We start from the raw sequence: 12638 nt of genomic DNA, 5'->3' as shown, positions 1-12638 counted from the left end.
TTATAGCCAAGATGACTGATAGTTGATCTAAGGACAACTTTTTTCTTCTCCTCTGGGACCTCTCCATTCTCTAACATGGACCCTCAAAGGAGAAGCATGCAAAATTTCCCATCATGTAATACCAGGAGAGGAAAATGTGTCTGCATTAGGGGCAGTGCCAAGCTGGAGTTGACTCCTGATGACATCACATGAGTAACTTGAAATTAGATATGGAAACTGGCAAATAGAGATTTTTGTGCCCCCTCCAGAGAGCCGGTTGTTAAGCATTTGCCAGCACACCCCTGGTTAAAGACTGCTGACTTTCCTTCAACTATAGCAGTTAGATACCCACTTATTCTCCCCACAATAAAAGGCCAGCTTTGCCTTCAGGAGTCTGGGAATTCCCTTTGGAAAGAGGAAAAACACCTGAAACATTAAGGTTTTGTTTTTCCTAAAAATGACAAGTTTCCCACCCTGGCCGATGTCACTCAATGGTTAGAGCATCAGCCCGAGAACCACAGGGTCACAGGTTCATGTCCGGTCAAGGGCACATACCTGGGTTGCAGGTTCCCCTTCCCCCTCCCTTCCACTCTCTCTAAAATCAATGGAAAAATATCTTCCAGTGAGGATTAACAAAAAAAAATGAGAAGTTTCCCAAGACGGTGGAGGAACAACTTTTCTAAGTAATTCAAGTAAAAAACCTCACACTTTAAACCATTCAGCACTCGTGAATTTAACAAAGAGATCCCAGAAACACAATTATGAAATAAAAAACTGAGTTTTTGAAAGTGAACAGTAGATAAACATTGACACTGGGATGGGGCCCGTTGGGGAAATAATGAAGTGATGTTTTATTACAAGGTTATGCCAATCAGCTCTTGACATTCAGCCTGAGACAGCAACAAGGACCTCTGACATTTGAAAGGCACCATGCCATTTACAGAGGGAGGGGTCTCCCAACAGGATCCAGGGGAAGGTGGTGATGGTGCAGCTGCATGTCAATACCCAGAGACCCTTAGGACTTTTTAGGATGAATCTTGTACAGACAAACAGCTTGTTTCCTTATCGCACTATTCATTGTGTGGCTGCAAAGAAATGGTTACACATCCAAGCCCAGCACCAGTGACAGCAGGTGGCCCCCTTCCCGGCAGACATGAATTTTCACTGAGAAGCATTTTTTGACACTCGAGGCCAAAAGAGAGTCAGGCGAGCAGGTGACATGTGCCCTCCGTGAGAATTTACAATGCAGATGGTGCTCAGTGCAGCACATCCCTGGGTGCCTCCCGTCATTTTCCACGGACTTTTGAACTGTTCCACCGCATCTCACGTCTGGGCATTTCTCTCTCCTCCATCTGTAGCCTCCCCTGCTGCAACTCAAAGGGCCCTTTCAAGTGTGACTGCTCTGCAAAGCATGCCAAGCACGACAAAACTTAAGAGAAAATTTGTTATGACTTATCTTCAGATGACAGCATGTAAATATTTTAGAAAGTAAAGTGAGTATGATAAAAAATACATGACTTCTCATTTGACTTTCCCCCAGGCTATGGGGATGATTCTCTCCTGGTTTCAAGGTGACATTTTTGAAGAGTATTGTAGAATTTTGTGAGTGGTCATGTATTATACATTCCTATTATATATTTCTTCCCTGTTATTTCAGTTGTCTGGTCTCCTAGAAAGAAAAATCCACCTCTGCAAGGTGGTCTCCACCTAAGCAAAAGTCAGATAATTACCTTTGGCACAAAGGCACTTCTTATGCTTGCCTTTGAACTTTAGCATCCTGCAGATAGGTTTTGTTTGACCAACATCTATATATATAAAACCCTAATATGCAAATAGACCAAACGGTGGAACAACCGAACAACTGGTTGCTGTGACACGCACTGACCACCAGGGGGTGCACACGGGAACATGGCGGGTGTCGGCAGCAGGTGGCAGAGTGCGGAACATGGTGGGTGCCAGCCACAGTGGGATGGTGGAGCAAGTGAGCGAGGGCGCCAGACCAAGGCTTCGCCAGTCTCTGTCATCGGGGCGAGCCTCTGGTGGTTACTGAAAATTCTTTGCTCCCACACGCCGTGGTCCCGCCCGGCGCTCGCACCTGCTGCCGGCACCCGGTGGCCGGCACTGGCCCCAATCGCTTGGTGCTGTCAGTGGGTGTGAGCAGCGACTGCCAGCCCCAATCACTCCTTAGGGCTTCTCCACCTCCCCCTGCTCCTAAGGGGCGATCAGGGCCAGCAGCCGCCTCTCACACCCACTGCGGGTGCTGGCCCCGCTTGCACAGGCTACTGGTGCCAGAGTCACCGCTTGCAGCCGCTGCTGGAGCCCAGCACCAGTCCCGATCGCTCAGCACCATCAGTGGGTGGGAGCAGCGGCTGCTGGCCCCAGTTGCCCCTGAGGGCTTCTCCACCTCCCCCTGCTCCTGAGGGGCGATCAGGGCAGCAGCTACCACTTGCACCCACTGACGGCACCGGCCCCGCTCACACCCACTGCTGGAGCTGGCCCCAATTGCTTCATGCCATCAGCAGATGCGAGCAGGGGCTGGCGCCATCAGTGCATGGGAGCTGTGGCAAGAGCGGGGCCGCCAGCAGACAGGGGACCAGGGGCCGCAGTAGGAGGGGCCGGGCAGGGACAGAGAGGATGGGCCGAGATCCGCCCTTGTGCCCACCGCAGCCTCACAGCTCAGTTCCTTTCAAGGTGCACAAATTCATGCACTGGGCTCCTAGTAGTAATGATAAAAGGAAGAGGGATACCAAGCTGATATGTCTCAGTGGTTGAGTGTTGACCTGTGAACCAGGAGGTCATGGTTCGATTCCCGGTCAGGGCACATGCAAGCTCGATCCCCAGTGTGGGGCATGCCAGGAGGCAGCCAATCAATGACTCTCTCCTCATTAATGTTCCTATCTCTCTCTCCCTCTCCCCTCCTCTCTGAAATCAATAAAAATATATTTTTAAGAGAAAGGAGAATAAGAGACCTTGCTCTGGAGTGTACTGTTTGCCACAGACCCCACCACTCCCAATTGTATCACCTCTGCTTCACACAAAAACATCACCTACCTGGCTCCTTAGGGATTTGAGTTTGCATCTCCAAAGTTTGCTCAGTAAATACGTGAGGAGGCAACAAAGAGCAGATGAGAGGAAGGGAAGAGGAAAAGTTTTCCTTTATCTCAATGTTTTCCTCTTCACGTCATAGCCCACATATTGAATTTACAGTTAAAGCAACCTTCACATTATATATGGGAAGTAGGTTACAGTCAGAGACCCCGGGATTATGAGATATCTAATAAGTACCTTCCTAGTCTGGGATCCCCCAGAAGCAGACCCTGAGACAAGGATTGAGTTCAAGTAGTTAATTTGGGAAATCAAGGGACCACCAGTAGTAAAGAGGAAGGTATTACAGGGAAGAAAAGGACCAATAAAGGGTGTGCTACAGCTATCACTGTGAGCAACTGGAGCACAATCCCATTGGGAAATTGGCAAACTATGTAAAACACACACTGAAGTTATCCCACCTGATGTCAAGGGAGCTGGGGTAAATGTCACTGTGTAAGTAAATGCCCAGCGCTTTCAGCCCAGGGGCAGGTGTGCTGAGCAGCCTTCAGACTCTTGGGAGAAAGCCCTTAGACCAAGAGGTGCCAGTGCTGGCATTTCAGTGCACAGAATATATAAGGTCTAAGGGATATGGCCGATACCCACTGCCACCTCTGCTACAATCTCCAACGTGCAGTTTGAGTAAAACCTAATCTGAGCCCTAGAGCCATTGCTCTCTGGGTCGAAAGGACCAGCCCATGTGTTTGCTGGCCAGAAAAAGATGGAGCCCTTGCGTAGAGACTGATGGAGCAACAAAGGCCGGCATACAGGACACAGTCTCTTATATCACGCTAACAACAGGGAGGAGAATTCAGGTAACACTCCAGGGCCTTGAAAGTGACAGTTGATTCATGAATTTCTTTCCACATCTTGAGGAAATGCAGCCACCCAGAGCACCCCTGACATGTCTTCAGCTGGTTCCGATGACTACACCCCAACCTCGTATTAATCACACTCAGGGTGCTACCAAAGGGAACAGCTTGAGAATATTTCAGGACAAGGCCATCAGAAGTCCTTTGAGGCACCGATGAGACAGAGCACTGATGGTTTATTCCCTGGGGGGCTGCAAAGGGCACATGCACAGACTCGGAATGTACCAGAGGGGGGTCACTTGCAAGTGACTGGGTCAAAAGCCACCATCCAGAAAAGGGAGGCAGGTGGAGGGCTGCCTAGGGAGACAGTGATTAATCCGGAATGGGCCAGGCCAGGCCCTGGTGCGGCCTGCTGGAATTTAATCAGAGCAGTGGGTCTGACACAGTGGCAGCAGGTGCCGAGGCCTCTGGCGGGCAATGAATGCCTCCTGCCAAGGAGCTCTCAGGAATTCTCCATGAGCCGATTTATGCCCTAAAGCCAAACGAAGGTTCACAGCTGAGCAGGGCTGCCACAGGGAGGACTAAACGGTTCAGCCTCTGAAACGGGTATTGCAGCTACAATCCCTCCTTTCACTTCTGACAAGAAACGGAAGACAGGGTTGGTGGGCTTCGGGTGATGGCACCATCCTCCTTTTGGCTTTCCCGGAGATTCTGACACCCTCACCCCACTCCTGGTGGACTCCACAGAACCCGATGAGGGCACCAGGCCGACTCTGCGATGCCCATAGCCGTCTGCAGGGCCCCGCTCCCACAGGGCCAGCCATCCTCTCTCTGCACCCTCCTGAGGACTTCTGGGCACCATGGATTTACACTCCTCAGTGTGCTCCATGGGGAGTTAACACCCCCAGGGCAACTATCAGCCTCGCTGTCCCAGTGGCAGGTTCACTAGGGATCTCCCGAGGGACTGAGCCCACTTGCCCACAGGGAAACCTGCTCATCAGCTCACGCTGGATAGTCATTTCTCCCTCCTGTCTCTTGCTACCTCACTGCTCACTAATGCTTCTTGAGACCATCTCTCCCCAAATTAACTACCTGCTCCAGATTCCTTGTCTCAACAACCACTTTTGAAGAAACATAAATTGGGACCAACCCCTTTCTCCCTACAGGTGTGGCCAGCAATTCTCTGAAAGTAAGCCCAGCTCCTTTCAGAATCCATTCACCCATCGCCCCTGCTTAAGGCCCTGCATGACTTAGTACCCCCTCCAACACTCCATGTGTGGAAAAGTAGTAGATAAAGAATGAAAATGCTCAGTCAGCATGGCTCCGTGGTTGATCATCGACCTACGAACCAGGAGGTCACAGTTGGATTCCCGGTCAGAGCACATGTCTGGGTTGGGGCTCAATCATTGATGTTTTTATCTCTTGCACAAAAAACATAACTCAATCACTGGTATTGTTGCAAAGAGAAACTTTCTAAGCATAAACACAAAGGGAAAATATTTAACAAAAAAAAAGTAATAAGTATTATTACATAAAACCTTTAAAAACTTCTGCAAATCTGATCATTGTTAAAGCTAAGTAATGGATACATTGAGAGTTATTATGCTATTCACTCTACTTGTGTGGTTCTTAATGTCTTTCCAATTAAAAGGTTTTTATTCACACAAAAAAAGCGTAAGGCAATTTAGTAGGTGGTGCGGTTGCCAAGAATAAGAATATATATCTAGAGAAAAGTGAAAAAAGCAAAGTTCTAATTTTATAAGAATGGCTACTTGTGGTTTGGGATAAAAATTCTAGAGACTGCATACACAGGGTTTTTTTTTTTTTTTTTTTAATGCTCTATCTGATATGACCTAAATGGAAGTGAATAGAATGAACTGTATCAGTCAGGAGAGGCTACCTTATGCTGTGGTAACAAGCTGCCCCAAAAGCTCAGAAGCTTTAAAACACCACGATTTCTCATTCAGCTACACATCCCTCATGGTCCGCAGGAGGTTCTGCTCGTCACAGTCTCTTAGGGATCAGGGCTGACTTCTGGAACATTGCCAATCACTGTGCAGAGGGAAAGAGAGAACTGTGCTGAACAATAACTGGTTCATCTTAGAAATGATACTGTGTGTCAATCATTCCCACTTACAATTCATTGATTAAAATGGGCCAAACAGAGCATTATCATAGGCCTAGATAGTGGACAGCTAGAAATATTTGGCAAACAGCACCAATGACTCTCACAATGGCCCAGAGTAACTGTTAAGTGACAAAAAAGTAATCAGTGACATAGTGAGGACAAACACAAATGTCAAATACGTTTGTGAATAATTTAAATGAAATTGTTTCATGAGCTGTGAGTGAAGAAAGGCAGTATTTGTACATCAACGCATTGTTTTATATGGTATTTTAAATATGTATTTCTAAAAAATAGATTAAAAATATAGTCAGAAAACTTCTGCAAGTCTAAATACAATAGACAAAAGAAAAAAACTGGTCAATATATATGCAATATAGATAATAGAAATTTGGTTATGAGCCTTAATATAGGAAGAGCTCTAACACATCAATAAAAAAAATATCATGAAAGAAAAATAGGCAAAGGATATTATATTTTGGAGCTTGGTGCTTTGCTATTCATAAAGCAAGAACACAAATAAGCAGTAAAGATGCCCTGGCCAAGTGACTCAGTGGTTAGAGCATCCATCCACACACTAAAGGGTTGCGGCTTCAATTCCCAGTCAAGGGCATGTACCTGGGTTGCAGGTTCAACTCAGCCCTTGTCTGGGTGCATGTGGGAGGCAACCAATCGATGTGAAAGAGAGACATCGATGTTTCTCTTTCTCTCTCCCCTTCCCTCCCTCCCTCCCTTTCACTCCTCTCTCTAAAAATCAACAGAAAAAAAAATATCCTCAGGTGAGGATTAACGAAAGAAAGAAAGAAAGAAAGAAAGAAAGAAAGAAAGAAAGAAAGAAAGAAAGAAAGAAAGAAAACGATGTCCACTGCAATACTTTAAAACCTAGAAATAGCCTTCCATGTATGTCTAAGAAAAGGAGTAAATTATGGAATGGCTATTTAATAAGACTAATAAAAATTATGTGCAAAAGAATATTTAATTATTGAGGATATGTTAATGATATAATAGTAAGAAATACATTTTAAGCAGAGCCACAAAAGTGGATATATTATTAAACCTGTTCTTATACTTTGCATTTATATATAAAACTTTCAGGAATCCACAAAATATCACCAGTGATTTTCTAGTCGTGGAAGATTATAAAGGATTTTTTTTCTTCAGAGTATATATACTAATCATTCTACAATGAATGTGATTTTCACAATAAATATACAATAACTTTTTAAAGTCTCTCAGTGTTATATTGCAATGTCAAGATGACTGGAAAATAACACTTAGTATAGTTGAGTGTCTAGGAAAAGGTAAGCTAGACCAGAAGACTGGCCTCCAGCACCTGCAGATAACACCACTGGGCCAGGTCCTGGTCTGGTCATTAGCCCAGGTCACTGGGCATTGGTTACAGGGACTGATTCACTTCAGCCCTAAGCTCCTCAAAGCGGGATTTTCACCTCCTGGGATACAGGTGTTTACTAGGGACACAGAGCCAAGCTCTAGCTGGAACTTTACCTAGACTGATAGTAAGCAATTTGTGACATTTCTACATTATGAGCACAATACAAAATCTGCATCAACTTTTTTAAAAGGTTGGGTTTGTGAGAGGCTCTTTAGGCTCTGCTCTAAAAACCAGCAACTGTACACTCAGTGTCCTTGCCAACAGGTTAGAGCAGTTTCCTCGCCTCGGCACATGGACACTTTGGGCCAGATCATTCTTCGCTGTGGGGACATCGGGGACTGCCTTATGTATTGTAAACGTTTAGTAGTCTTCCTGGCCTCTAACCACTAAAGGCTAGTAGTGCATACCTGCACACACAGTTGTGCCCACCAAAATTGTCTCCTTGGGCGCAAAACGCCCCTCATTGGAAAATACAGTCGTTAAATACAGTCAGTAGTGCCTGGGTGAACATTCTCATTTGGTGAAAACTCTAGCGGGGCACTAATTCTGCTAAACAGCGAGAGACTGATTCAAAGACAGAATTCAGAGTGGAGTTGCACCATGTGCTAACTTTCATCTAAATGAATTTGCCATCTTCAAAAATAATAATAATATTGTATGTCAAATATATGTCAATTTAAAAAATGTAGTAGGGGAAGTAGAAGAGGAGCAAGCAATTCCAGTGTCAACAGTGCAGACAGGTCTGACTGTCATTCTATTCTCTGACCCTGCGCTGCAGAAAAAGGGCGGGAGACCCCTTACCCCACCCCCACCCAGGGGACAGCCCATTCTTGCAGGCCCAGATCCCACCCGCTGTGCAGGCTCCTGAGTCATCTCTGGGTGGGTGACCCCCACTCCATGCCCCATTTGGGTTTTTGGCTTTTGTTTACCACTTGTTCCCTGGATAAAATTCCCTCTGTTGAACTGCCCAGTGTGGCAATGTTTGCTTGACTGAATCTTGAGTGATGGTGTTCAATGTATAAGTTAACTTGGGGGAAATTGACATCGCTGTGGTGCTGTCTTTCTATCCAAGAACATGACCTGTTGTTGTGTCTTTCCAGTGGGTCAAGCCATCTGTCCTCCCACGGAGTTTCTTTTCTTTTTATTTAATTTTTTTTTTGGGGGGGGGGGGGGGGGGTTAGAGAGAGAGAGAGAATCATCCATTTGTTGTTCCACTTACTTATGCATTCATTGGTTGCTCCTTATGTACATCCTGGCCGGTGATCAAACCCACAGCCTGTTGTATCAGGATGATCCTCTAACCAACTGAGCTACGTGGCCAGAACAGTACTCCTATAGAGTTTCAAAGTTTTATTTGGTAATTAGCTCTTTTTTCCAATTTGTTGAGTTTCTTCCAAAGTATTTTATCCTTCGTGTAGCTAGTGTAAATGGTGCTGCCACATAAGATTGCTGTGAGGATTCGATAGGTCAATATATAAAGTACTTAAAAGAGTGACCCCTGACACACATACAGTAAGTGCCTTAGAAGTGCTTGCTATGACTGTCCTCCAACTGATTGTTGTTTGAATGTGGGTCATAGTAGTTGTGTCTCGATTGCTGCCCGGTTGCTGTTCAGGTGAAGCCAGGGCAGAACTGGAACTTAGGGCATCATTTTAACAGTGCTAACCTAAAAAGAAAAGGCCAGCGTGAGAGGCAACAAGAGAAATCCCAAGGGTTGTGGGTAGGAGACTAAGGCAAGGGATATGTATGAGAAACGGAAGAGCAACATTTACATCAATAGAAGGAAGGAAGGGCAACATAGTGATGTTACCTCTAAAGAATTTTTTTTTTCATTTCCAGTCCGAAGTCATAGTATCTGCTTTCTCCTCATTTTTTTTTTTTTTTTTGCAAACAGTTGTTTGAGATATAATGTTGCTTTAGGCCTAGTCCGAAGATTAGTGCCCTGTTTTCACATTCTAAAGGTCTAAGGGTGTGAGGGGCTAGGCAGTTCTGACTCCATTGGAAAGTGGCTCTGATTAAGTTATTTTTACAACAGGAAAGTGCAGCATGCCAATAACAGACCTATCTTATACCCAGTTCTCAGTCCTCTTAGAGATGCCCTATCCCCACTTATCTGCCCCAGAACTAGGGTTTTATCCTCACTGGCCTATCTTTTTTTTTTTTTTTAATTCTTTATTGTTTAAAGTATTACATAAGTCTCCTTTTTCTCATTGACCTCTCCCCAGCCGGACCCAGCCCCCAGCATATGCCCTCACCCCACTACTGTTTGTGTCCACTGGTTATGCTCATATGCATGCATAAAAGTCCTTTGGTTGATCTCTTACCCCCTCCCCCCTGCCTTCCCTCATAGGTTGGATAGTCTGTTCGATGCTTCCATGACTCTGGTTCTATTTTGGTTCATCAGTTTATGTTGATCATTATATCCCACATATGAGTGAAATCATGTGATATTTATCTGTCTCCGACTGGCTTATTTCGCTTAGCATAATACTCTCCAATTCCATCCATGCTGTTGCAAATGGTAAGAATTTCTTCTTTTTTACAGCAGTGTAGTATTCCATTGTGTAGGTGTACAACAGTTTTCTAATCCACTCATCTGCTGATGGGCACTTAGACTGTTTCCAAATCTTAGCTATTGTAAATTGTGCTGCTATGAACATAGGGGTGCATATATCCTTTCTGATTGGTGTTTCTGTTTTCTTGGGATATAGTCCTAGAAGTGGGATTACTGGGCCAAATGGAAGTTCCATTTTTAATTTTTTGAGGAAACTCCATACTGTTCTCCACAGTGGCTGCGCCAGTCTGCCTTCCCACCAGCAGTCTCACTGGTCTGTTTTACCCTGGAACTATTTGGTTCTAATACCCAATCATTAGAAACAAGGATATAATTATTATTGCCTTATGTGTTCTATCTTGCTTAGAAAATGAAGCTTAATATTCCTAGGAATCAAAGTATTCCTGTGGGCAAATAGCATACTCCCATACAATACAAATAATATTTGCTGTTTACTCTTCAGAAACAGTTGCTTTCTGTGTATTCATGAGCTAAGCCACATAACAAACTGCCCCAAAACTTAGTAGCTTAAAATAACCACCATTTACGTTTACTTACCATCTACAAGTTGGCTGGGTTGTTCTGAAGACCTGGAACAGCCTCAGCTAATCTCAGCTGGCCTCGCTGTATTTAAAGTTATTTTTGCTCTGTTTCATTTGACCTACCTGGTCAGCTAGAGGGGGAGCTACGCACTGGTCTAGAATGGCCTCCCTCGCAAGTCTGACTGTCAGCAGGGGCAGTGAATTTGACTGGGCCAGATCTGTCATCCACCGCAGGGAACCTTGGATTTGCTCCCACAGTACAGAGTTCTGAGAGAGCAGAAGTGTATAGGGCTTCTTGAGACCTATGTTCAGAACTGACACAGCATCACTCTCCACCACAGTCTGTGAGCCAAAGCGAGACTAGAGGCCAGCCAGAATCAAGCGTGAGGAATGGACCCCTCCTCTCGGTGGGCAGGACTGCAAAGTCATAAAGGGAACCCTGAAAAATTAGTCACAATCAATCTAACCCTCTCCCTACACCAAGGCGAGAACGCTCTTAGCATTGATTTCCTTTCAGCAAAGGATGCTTCGTCTCACCAGCAGCCCACCTGTGAACTGGTTCAGGGGAAAGATCCATTACCCTCGCTTGCATATGTTTCACTTTCACAGGCTGCCATTTCTTGACAGTGAGCCCACATCCGAGTCTGTTTGGGAGTGCGATCCCCTACACCAGCTGTCAGGATGATCCATTTCTTTCTCCGTCCTGGTTCCTGAGAGCAGTTGCTTACGTTGGTGGAGTTTTCCAGTCTAGATTTACCAAAGACTCTGAGGACAGTTCTCAGCTAGTGGTTGAATAAATCTTTGTTAACGTATCGACTCAATCAATCACAGGCTAATTAACTCCAAGTCCTGTTAGAAGCTATCGAAATGTCATTTCTCATGGTCAGAAAGGAGGCAGAGAGAGCTTGGAGGTAGTCCAGTCATCTTCTTTCCTTCTGGCATCTCTGCCCTTAAAAACCACTGAGTCAGGACTGTGGATCCCTGGGGCCATGCAGGAACAGTCTGTCTCTGCCATAGCTTCTATTTGTCTTCTCGCCCCTATTTGTCAGAACTGCCATCCCAGAAGAGGGTTACCTAGGGGCCTGGGCCAGGCTAAGGAGAAAGGGGAGGCTGTACACTGCTGCTCACCTCCCACAGGGCATCGCTGCACCCCTCTCCTCCACTCAGCCCGCAGGGGAAAACAGAGCAGCCACCCTCAGCCTGGATCAGAATACGGGAAACCAGAAGGAATGGCCACTCCTGAGAGGTGAAAGTGGAGAAAATACTCCTAGAAAATAGAGAATGCCAAAAGTTCTGTTCAAGCCAGGAAAGCAACACTAACCAGTATTCATGACTAAGCTTGGCATTTATAACTAAGTAGCATACGGTAATAACATTGTGCATATCATTATGTATTTAAAGTTATTTTTGCTCTTTTACTTGATCATATTAGACTTCCCTCCTATATTCAGTGTTTCCTGGCATAAGTAAAATGTCATATTATGTCATGTTTAAAAATTTTGGTATGATCCAATTGGGTAAAAAAAATATACATGTATGTAGGCATATATATACATGTATATACATATGTATACATATATACCTATTTTGTTTGTATATATGCATATAGCATGTGTACATATGTGTGTATGCATATACATACATATATATACATATGTGTATATACATGTATGATTTGTAATAACATTTTGGCATTAAATGTGTATTTTATCATCATAATATCTACATGTATGTAAAATTTTATATATATGATATGTAACTATATATAAAATAAAAGATAAATTTTTTCCATCTTATATAGCTAAGTATAAATATATGTATACTTACATTTTTATTGAAAAATGAGTGAAAGGATGCATAAGAATTGGATAATAATGATTTCACCTAGGGGGGTGTTTTTTTCATTTTCCTTTTCATATATTTTGACTTTTTAAAAGCAGTTCATTTGTAAATGTTACCGAGATTCTTCCAGTTTTTTCTCATCACCTTATTCCCAGCTTAAATTATAAGTTCGGATGACTTTATATACTGAATCCTTACTGGGGGAAAAATATTCTGGTTGCCTCACTAGAAGATAGTGGTTTTCATGGGCAGACAGAACCGAATCCAGTCATTTGGTTGAGCTGCTGAGGAAGTTCAAGTCCAGTTC

General features: G+C 44.4%; 1 protein-coding gene and 1 long non-coding RNA gene across 3 annotated transcripts in view; one reads left to right on the top strand and one right to left on the bottom strand.

Annotated features, from left to right (window-relative positions):
• PCSK2 (proprotein convertase subtilisin/kexin type 2) overlaps positions 1 to 12638 on the top strand; it is a 256763-nt gene that overhangs the window by 225272 nt on the left and 18853 nt on the right. The gene's annotated exons all lie outside the window — the stretch shown is intronic.
• LOC129150997 (uncharacterized) lies at positions 5807 to 12441 on the bottom strand. Its single transcript, XR_008557798.1, has 3 exons — positions 12317 to 12441; positions 11618 to 11756; positions 5807 to 5927 (listed from the first exon to the last, which is right to left on the bottom strand). It is a non-coding gene; the product is annotated as an uncharacterized LOC129150997 (long non-coding RNA).

Source organism: Eptesicus fuscus, chromosome 12, assembly GCF_027574615.1.
Source record: "Eptesicus fuscus isolate TK198812 chromosome 12, DD_ASM_mEF_20220401, whole genome shotgun sequence".
Taxonomy (NCBI): domain Eukaryota; kingdom Metazoa; phylum Chordata; class Mammalia; order Chiroptera; family Vespertilionidae; genus Eptesicus; species Eptesicus fuscus.
Note: the sequence above shows the minus strand (reverse complement) of the source record. Positions and strands in the feature narration are given on the sequence as shown.